This window comes from Pongo abelii, chromosome X (genome assembly GCF_028885655.2).
Source record: "Pongo abelii isolate AG06213 chromosome X, NHGRI_mPonAbe1-v2.0_pri, whole genome shotgun sequence".
Taxonomy (NCBI): domain Eukaryota; kingdom Metazoa; phylum Chordata; class Mammalia; order Primates; family Hominidae; genus Pongo; species Pongo abelii.
In genome coordinates, this window is record NC_072008.2 from 91,169,133 (window position 1) to 91,180,013 (window position 10,881).

General features: G+C 36.5%; 1 pseudogene; it reads right to left on the reverse strand.

The window, feature by feature from the left end:
- Positions 1–3,204: 3,204 nt before the first annotated feature.
- LOC100442772 (small ribosomal subunit protein mS31-like) lies at positions 3,205–4,352 on the reverse strand (annotated as a pseudogene).
- Between the last annotated feature and the right edge of the window lie 6,529 nt (positions 4,353–10,881).

Consider the following 10,881-nt stretch of genomic DNA (forward strand, 5'->3'; position numbering starts at 1 on the left):
AGAGAAATTCTTAATTTTAATGTATCAATCTCTTATGGTTAATTCTTTTCTCTCATGTTTAATAAATTTTTAACTGCCTCAAGTTCATGAAAATATTTTCTTATAGTTTCCTCTAGAAGCTTTATATATTTTGTTTTCACAATTAGGTCTATTATCTATTTTGAATTAATTTTTGTTTCAGGGTGAAGCATGGGGTCAAGGCTCACTTCATCCCTATGGATATACAATTGATCCAAAAACATTAAGTAAAATGTGGCTGGAGGCAGTGGGTGATGCCTGCAATACCAATGCTTGGTGTGGCTGAGGCTGGAGTATTGCTTGAGGCCAGGAGTTTGAGACCTGCCTGGGCAACACAGAAAGATCATGTCTCCACAAATTTAAAAAAAAAAATAGACGGACATGGCCAGGTGCGGTGGCTCACACCTGTAATCCCAGAACTTTGGGAGGCCAAGTCCGGTGGATCACGAGGTCAGGAGATCGAGACCATCCTGGCTAACACAGTGAAACCCTATCTCTATTAAAAAACACAAAAAATTAGCCGGGCATGGTGGCGGGCGCCTGTAGTCCCAGCTACTCGGGAGGCTTAGGCAGGAGAATGGCGTGAACCCGGGAGGCGGAGCTTGCAGTGACTCGAGATTGAGCCACTGCACTCCAGCCTGGGCGACAGAGCGAGACTCCGTCTCAAAAAAATTAATAAAATAAATAAATAAATAAATAAATAAATAAAAATAAAAAACAGACGGGCATGGTGGCACAAGCTAGTTTGCAGACTGACAGGAGGATTGCTTGAGCCCCAGGGATTAGAGGCTGCAGTGTGATCCCACCACTGCACTCCAGCCTGAGTGACAGAGTGAAACCGTGTCCCAAAATAAATAAATAAATACATAAATAAGAGAAATGGTCATCTTTTACTTTATTGAATTGTAGTAGAGATATATTATAAATCAGGACACTACATATGTGTAGATACATTTTTGAATTATCTTTTCTGTATAATTGGTTTATCTTCACACTAATACCACATTCTCTTAATTACTGTAACTCCATAAGAATTTTATTCTTTTTCTTCAAGAATTCTTGGCTATTCTAAATCCGTTGCTGTTCCCTGTAAATTTTAGAATTAGCTTGTCAGTTTTCCATGGAAAATGCTACTGGTATTTTTATTGGTATTGCATTGAACCTATTGCTCAATTTGGGGGAAACTGACATCTTAACATTATTGAGCTTACTGATCCATAATTATGACATATGTCTCAATTTGTTTAGGTCTTTTAAAATTCCCTCATCAATGTTTTATAGTTTTAGTATAAAGGTCTTGCACATTTTATCAGATATTTTATAGGTGCTTAAGTGGTTTGAAGCCATGGTAAAAGTTGTTTCATTTTCCAATTGTTTCTTGCTAATATAAGATATACAATTGAATGTGTATATTAATTTTCTATACAGAGGTCTTGCTAAATTTGTTTAATAATTCCAAAAGTTTCTTTGTAGATTATTTTTGGTCTTTGTATGTAATTATGTCATTTGTGAATGAAGACAATTTTGTTTATCTTTTCTACTCTTTATACATTTTACTTATTTTTCTTGCTTATTAGGTTGACCAGATTTTACTTATTTACTTTGCCATGTTATAGCGAGCAGTATCTGAAGCACAATGTTGATTAGAAGTGGTAATAGTGGCCATCCATGTTTTGTTCTCGATGTCAAGAGGAAAGCATTCAATATTTTCCAACTGAGTGGTCTAGCTCTAAGTGTCCTTTATAAGAATAAGGTAGTTTGCACTTCTTCCTAGTTTGCTGAGAGTTGATATCATCAATAACTCTTCACCTTTATCAAATGCTTTTTCTGCATCTACTGAGATAAAGGAGTGATTTTTTTCTTATATAATCTGTTAATATCGTTAATTGATTAATTTTTATTGCTAAAAAAACCTTTTTACTACTGGGATAAACCTCACTTAGTAATTATCTATTCTTTTTATATATTGCTGGATTCCATTTGATAATATTTTGTTTGGGATTTTTAATTCATCTTTTTGTAGTTTTCCTTTTTTGTGGTTCTTTTCAGGTTTTGTTATCAGGTTTATGATGGACTCACAGAGTACATTTTTTAATACTCTCCCTTTCTTGTATATTAAGAATTCTTGTAAAATTGGCATTGTTTCTTACTTAACTGTCCAGATGAATTCACCTGGTAAGGCATATGGATCTAGAATTTTCCTGCAGTAAGGTTTTTAATGATGAATTGAAGGATTTTAATACTCATAGAACATTACATTTTTAAATTTCTTCTTATTTCGTTTTGGCAAGTTGTATTTTAAAATAAATTTGTCCATTTCATTTAACTTATAAAATTCATTGGCCTTAGTTATTTAGAGCATCCTCTCATTTTCTTTACAATATCTTTAGGATCTGTATTGATGTTTCCTTTTCATTCCTGACAGCAATTTCTGTTGTGCTCCCTTTTTTTTGGAATTAGTCTTTGCTAGAGGCTTATTAATTTTGTGAAACATTTCAAAGGACCAATTTTTATTTTTTAATTGTCTCTATCTCATATCTGTGTTTTATTTCATTGATTTATTTTCTTATATATGTATTGTTCCATCACTTCTGCTTTCTTTTGGTTTAATTTGTCATTCTTTTCCTAGTCTTTGATATGGAAGTTTAGGTAATTGATTTTTAACACTTTATTTTTTCTCATATATGCATTTAAAGATATAAATAGCCCACCAGAGCTGCTTTATCTGCCTCCCACAGATTTTGATATACTGTATTTTTATTATTACTTAGTTCAAAATATCGTCTGCTTTCCATTATAATTTCTTATTTGACCCATGGGTTATTTGAAAGTGTATATCTTAATTTCTAAACATTTGAATATATTTTCTCTATCTTTCTGTTATTGTCTTCTATATTAATTCTACTGTATACAGAAAACATATTCCATATGATTTCAGTCCCTGAAATGTATGATCTTGCATTACACCCTAGTATTTGATTCAGCTTGGTAAATATTCCATATAAACTTGAAAAAAAGTATATTCTGCAGTTGCTTCGTGTAATGTTCTGTATACTCTAATTAGGTTGAGTTTTATAATTATATTGTTTGAATCTTCTATATCCTTACTTTGCTTTTTTTAGTAAAATTATTTTATTTAGTTGTAATATCCATCTCTAATTGTTTGAAATAAAAATTTCCATGGTCTTAATTGAACTGTACATTACTTGCTTTTAGAATGTCCTTTTTTTCATTAAAATAATTTCGAAACCACTCTATGGGCTCAACCTTCTGTTTAACACTGACATGAGTTTTTGGAAAGGCCACAAGTCATCAGCTCCATGAAGTGGTGAATTGGTCCTTGTTTTGGAAAGCCCTTCAGATGTTTCTCCAGAAATATATGTTCACGAAATTCTGAACCATCATCAAAACCTGCTTCATTGTTAATTGGGAACTCCCACAATTTCCCCTCTTTTGTCCACTGGATCAACTTTTCAAACCCATTCTGAAGGGGTTGTTCACTAACTGCTTAGCAAATTCCACATCCAAAAGTGAAGGTGATATGTCTGTTTCAGGTGCTTGTTTAGTAACTGCCATCATGTCAAAAATATTAAGTCTTTTCCCCGTGAATATATTTTTCCTACATCTTTTTCTAAGATCATAGGTCTTCTCCTGGCCAGGATAATTGTCATAGCCTTTGTCAAACTGAATCTGATGCTCTGGTCTTGAACAAACTCTAGCTGTAGCAAGTCTGGCAACTTTCTTATCTATATTATGTTACTGAAACTAATTTTAGGTCTCTCTGCATCTCTCTATGCCCTTGACTCTTCCTAATGCTGCTGGAGCTGCCTCAGCAGCTCTGACTTGGTTGTTTGCTTGTCAAAAGGGAGAGAATCTGCCGCACCAGATTCAGCTGCCACCAACTCAAGACTCGGGCTCCAATTCTCTTCTTTGGAGCATGTTCTGTAGCTCTTTGAAGACTGCCAAGTGTAGCTTCCAAAGTTTTAAGTGGTCTTCTGTTGAGGGGCTTTGTTGTTGGTACGTTTACTGTGCTTAATTCAACTTTCATGCCCTTAATAATGTTTAACAAGTCTTTCTCGTATTTTCCTTTTCACTGCCTTGGCTCTCTGAAGTCTCCTTGGAAGTCTCATCGGTTTGAACAGACTGCTCATCTTTCTTGCTACAGATCATGCTGTTAGTGCCAAAATATCTTTGAATTTATTTTTTGTCCTAACCGCTCCGTGCTGAACAGCCAGTAGTACAATCGCAGCAGCTGATGTCTCCGGGCTTCCAGAGGACAAAGAGTGGCGGGAAAGGAGGCGAGGAGATAGGAATGTCGAGAGTCTAGGAAACATCGCCGAGACACAGATTGAACCAAAAACGCAACTGAAATGGTGTCCGCTGCCAAACACGTCCCCCACCCTCTCTTTTGCTTTTGGTCTGATTGTTCTATCATTTACTGGGAGATATGTGTTAACATCACCAACAATGACTCAGGATTTGCCTATGGTTCTTCCTGTTCTGTGGATTTTTGGTTTATATATTTTGAAGATACATACATAAATTTAGGACTATTGTGCTGCCTATTGGAACAGACATTTTGTCATGAAATGCAATTCTTTATTTCTAACTGTTAATTTGCATTTCTCTGATGATTAGTGATGTTAAGCTTTTTCTTCCCCCCCATATACCGGTTCGCCATTTGTTTCTTGGTTTTTGTTTTTGGAGGTCTTATGAGGTTTTATTCATCCTTTAGAATAGTGACTCTGTTGGTACAAAGGGGTGAAAGCAGTGAGGTTTCCAGAGCTGTGGGCATTTGCTATTAGTTGCCCAGAATGCCTTCTTACCTGGACACAAACTCCTTTTTCTTGAGCAGAACCTGTTTCTTTTTTTCCGAATATCTATGCCTCTGGCCCAGTGATTAGTACAGAGTTGGGAGTATACCTCAAGCTAAGCTAATGAGAATGTTCCCCAGGACTTTTTTTTTTTTTTTTTGCCAGAGCTATGTCAACTCTTGTCTATTTCCACTGGGATTGTTCAGCTATTGGGATGTAAATTTGGACCTACTAGCAATCATCTTGCATAGCATGGCAGGCAAACTGAGGTCAAGCAGCGATAAGCAGAGCTGAGAGGTAGAGAAATTGAGCCCTGACAATATTATTTGCCGTCCGTGATCCAGTCGTGCCTGAAACTGCCACAAATCTCCATTACGCAAGTTGGTAAGTTCCCCTCTTAAGCCTAAGCCAATTGGAGCTACAACATTGTCCCATGTAATGGCAGTATAATCAATTAGGAGACTATTTCAAAAGTCTCCATGACAGCTACAACTTGACAGCAAGATAAGAAAACTTTGAAATCTACCACAGAGGCACTTTACTGAATATTTAATCAAGAAGCACTGTTTTAAGCAAAAGTCATAGTAAACTTAAAGGTATTTTCATTCACCCTATGTGTATATTTTTATAGCTGGTTTTTTTTCTTGCAATTCCTTTACTTACTCCTCACTCATTTCTATCCCCATTTCCTTTTTTAATTTAAATTTTTTATTTTTAATATTTGTGTGTACCTAGTGATGTATGTATTTACGGGGTACATGAGATATTTCGATACAGACATGCAATGTGTAATAATCACATCATGGAATGGGATAGCCATCCTCTCAAGCACTTACACTTTGTGTTACAAACAAACCAATTATAGTATTTTAGTTATTTTAAAATGTACAATTCAGCTGTTATTGACTATAGCCACTCTGTTGTGCTATCAAATAGCAGGTCTTATTCATTCTTTCTATTTTTGTACCTGTTACCCATCCTCACTTCCCCCACTCCACCATCCCCCTACTCTTAGCAGCCTCTAGTACCCATCTTTCTACTCTCTATGTTCATGAGTTCAATTGTTTTAATTTTCAGATCTCACAAATAAGTGAGAAACATGCGATGTTTGTCTTTCTGTGCCTGTCTTACTTCACTTAACATAATGACCTCTAGGTCCATTTATCTTGTTGCAAATGACAAGATATTATTATTTTTATGGCTGAGTAATCTTCCATTGTGTGTATGCATCATATTTTCTTTATCCATTCATCTGTTAATGAACACTTAGGTTGCTTCTAAATCTTGGCTATTGTATACAGTGCTGCAACAAACATGAGAGTGGAGGTATCTCTTTGATATACTGATTTTCTTTCTTTGGGGTATATACCCAGCAGTGGGATTGCTGGATCATATGGTAGCTCAATTTTTAGTTATTTTGAGGAACCTCCAAACTACTCTCCATAGTGGTTGTACTAACTTACATTCCCACCAACAGTGCACAAGGCTTCTTTTTTCTCTACATTCTCGCCAACATTTGTTATTGCCTGTCTACTGGATATAAGTCATTTTAACTGGAGTGTGGAATATCTTACCATAGTTTTTCTTTGCATTTCTGTGATGATCAATGTTGTTGAGCACCTTTTCATATGCCTGTTTGCCATTTGTATGTCTCCTTTTTAGAGATGTCTATTCAAATCTTTTGCACATTTTTAATCCTATCATTAGATTTTTCCTATAGAGTTGTTTGAATCTCTTATACGTTCTTGTTATTAACCTTTTGTCAGATGAGTAGTTTGCAAATATTTTCTCCCATTCTGTGGGTTGTCTCTTATTTTTGTTTCTTGTTTCCCTTGCTGTGCAGTAGCTTTTTAATTTGTAATCCACAGAATATACATTTTTTTCAGCACCACACCACATCTATTCCAAAACTGACCACATAGTTGGAAGTAAAGCACTCCTCAGCAAATGTAAAAAACAGAAATTGTAACAAACTGTATCTCAGACCACAGTGCAATCAAACTAGAACTCAGGATTAAGAAACTCACTCAAAACTGCTCAACTACATGGAAACTGAACAACCTGCTCCTGAATGACTACTGGGTACATAACGAAATGAAGGCAGAAATAAAGATGTTCTTTGAAACCAACGAGAACCAAGACACAACATACCAGAATCTCTGGGACACATTCAAAGCAGTATGTAGAGGGAAATTTATAGCACTAAATGCCCACAAAAGAAAGCAGGAAAGATCTAAAATTGACATCCTAACATCACGATTAAAAGAACTAGAAAAGAAAGAGCAAACACATTCAAAAGCTAGCAGAAGGCAAGAAATAACTAAGATCAGAGCAGAACTGAAGGAAATATAGACACAAAAAACCTTTCAATGAATCCAGGAGCTGGTTTTTTGAAAAGATCAACAAAATCGATAGACCGCTAGCAAGACTAATAAAGAAGAAAAGAGAGAAGAATCAAATAGATGCAATAAAAAAATGACAAAGGGGATATCACCACCAATCCCACAGAAATACAAACTATCATCAGAGAATACTATAAACACCTCTATGCAAATAAACTAGAAAATCTAGAAGAAATGGATAAATTCCTTGACACATATACTCTCCCAAGACTAAACGAGGAAGAAGTTGAATCTCTGAATAGACCAATAACAGCCTCTGAAATTGAGGCAATAATTAATAGCTTACCAACCAAAAAAAGTCCAGGACCAGATGGATTCACAGCCGAATTCTACCAGAGGTACAAGGAGGAGCTGGTACCATTCCTTCTGAAACTATTCCAATCAATAGAAAAAGAAAGAATCCTCCCTAACTCATTTTATGAGGGCAGCATCATCTTGATACCAAAGCCTGGCAGAGACACAACAAAAAAAGAGAATTTTAGACCAATATCCTTGATGAACATTGATGCAAAAATCCTCAATAAAATACTGGCAAACCGCATCCAGCAGCACATCAAAAAGCTTATCCACCATGATCAAGTGGGCTTCATCCCTATGATGCAAGGCTGGTTCAACATACGCAAATTAATCAAAGTAATCCAGCATATAAACAGAACCAAAGACAAAAACCACATGATTATCTCAATAGATGCAGAAAAGGCTTTTGACAAAATTCAACAGCCCTTCATGCTAAAAACTCTCAATAAATTAGGTATTGATGGTATGTATCTCAAAATAATAAGAGCTATGTATGACAAACCCACAGCCAATATCATACTGAATGGGTAAAAACTGGAAGCATTCCCTCTGAAAACTGGCACAAGACAGGGATGCCCTCTCTCACCACTCCTATTCAACATAGTGTTGGAAGTTCTGGCCAGGGCAATCAGGCAGGAGAAGGAAATAAAGGATATTCAATTAGGAAAAGAGGAAGTCAAATTGTCCTTGTTTGCAGATGACATGATTGTATGTCTAGAAAATCCCATCATCTCAGCCCAAAATCTCCTTAAGCTGATAAGCAACTTCACCAAATTCTCAGGATACAAAATCAATGTGCAAAAATCACAAGCATTCTTATACATCAATCACAGACAAACAGAGAGCCAAATCATGAGTGAACTCCCATTCACAATTGCTTCAAAGAGAATAAAATACCTAGGAATCCAACTTACAAGGGATGTGAAGGAACTCTTCAAGGAGAACTACAAACCACTGCTCAAAGAAATAAAAGATGATACAAAGAAATGGAAGAACATTCCATGCTCATCGGTAGGAAGAATCAATATCATGAAAATGGCCATACTGTCCAAGGTAATTTATAGATTCAATGCCATCCCCATGAAGCTACCAATGACTTTCTTCACAGAATTGGAAAAAACTACTTTAAATTTCACATGGAACCAAAAAAGAGGCCACATTGCCAAGTCAATCCTAAGCCAAAAGAACAAAGCTGGAGGCATCACACTACCTGACTTCAAACTATACTACAAGGCTACAGTAATCAAAACAGCATGGTACTAGTACCAAAACAGAGATACAGACCAATGGCACAGAACAGAGCCCTCAGAAATAACACTGCATATCTACAACTATCTGATCTTTGACAAACCTGACAAAAACAAGCAATGGGGAAAGGATTCCCTATTTAATAAAGGGTGCTGGGAAAACTGGCTAGCCATATGTAGAAAGCTGATACTGGATCCCTTCCTTACAACTTATACAAAAATTAATTCAAGATGGATTAAAGACTTAAATGTTAGAACTAAAACCATAAAAACCCTAGAAGAAAACCTAGGCAATACCATTCAGGACATAGGCATGGGCAAGGACTTCATGTCTAAAACACCAAAAGCAATGACAACAAAAGCCAAAATTGACAAATGGGATCTAATTAAACTAAAGAGCTTCTGCACAGCAAAAGAAACCACCATCAGAGTGAACAGGCAACCTACAGAATGGGAGAAAATTTTTGCAATCTACTCATCTGACAAAGGGCTAATATCCAGAATCTACAATGAACTCAAACAAATTTACAAGAAGAAAACAAGCAACCCCATCAACAAGTGGGTGAAGGATATGAACAGACACTTCTCAAAAGAAGACATTTATGCAGCCAAAAAACACATGAAAAAATGCTCATCATACTGGCCTTCAGAGAAATGCAAATCAAAACCACAATGAGGTACCATCTCACACCAGTTAGAATGGTGATCATTAAAAAGTCAGGAAACAGGTGCTGGAGAGGATGTGGGGAAATAGGAACACTTTTACACTTTTGGTGGGACTGTAAATTAGTTCAACCATTGTGGAAGTCGGTGTGGCGATTCCTCAGGGATCTAGAACTAGAAATATCATTTGACCCAGCCATCCCATTACTGGGTATATACCCAAAGGATTATAAATGATGCTTCTATAAAGACACATGCACATGTATGCTTATTGGGGCACTATTCACCATAGCAAATACTTGGAACCAATCCAAATGTCCATCACTGATAGACTGGATTAAGAAAACGTGGCACATATACACCATGAAATACTATGCAGCCATAAAAAATGATGAGTTCATGTCCTTTGTAGGGACATGGATGAAGCTGGAAACCATCATTCTCAGCAAACTATCGCAAGGACAAAAAGCCAAACCCCGCATGTTCTCACTCATATGTGGGAATTGAACAATGAGAACACATGGACACAGGAAGGGGAGCATCACACACCGGGGACTGTTGTGGGGTGCTGGGAGGGGGGAGGTATAGCATTAGGAGATATACCTAATGCTAAATGACGAGTTAATGGGTGCAGCACACCAACATGGCACATGTATACATATGTAACTAACCTGCATATTGTGCACATGTACCCTAAAACTTAAAGTATAATAATAAAATAAAAAATAAAAAAATAAAAAATAAAAAATAAATAAATAATTTTAAAAAAATCAGATGACATCTTCCTTCAGAGAAGATTCTCGCTTGCCTTGACAGATAGCGTAAGAGGTTAATTTTGTAAATACTGTAAGAGGAAATTAATATCAATTGTGCTTGTGTTACCATTTTAGTAAGATCTAATGTATCTCTAATTCATCCCCATTCCTCAAGAGTTGCCCTGCTGACCTTTTGATTGAAAACCTGGAAAATCTCTGTCTTGTCAACCCTAAAAGACTGACGGGGATTTGGTTTTGTTCAATGAAGGATTTGAAGTTGGCTATTTAGTCTCCAGTACCATGAGATTTCAAAATCTATAAAATGTCTTGAAGGTGAGATTGGACATGTGTTTGCAGTAGACAGCTCCCATACAGGACTTTATTATTATTATTATTATACTTTAAGTTCTGGGGTACATGTGCAGAACGTGCAGGTTTGTTACATAAGTATACACGTGCCATGGTGGTTTGCTGCACCCATCAATCCGTCATCTACATTAGGTATTTCTCCTAATGCTATCCCTCACCCAGCCTCCTATCTCCTGACAGGCCCCAGTGTGTGATGCCCCCCACCCTGTGTCCATGTGTTCTCATTGTTCACCTCCCACTTATGAGTGAGAACATGCAGTGTTTAGTTTTCTGTTCTTGTGTTAGTTTGCGGAGAATGATGGTTTCCAGCTTCATC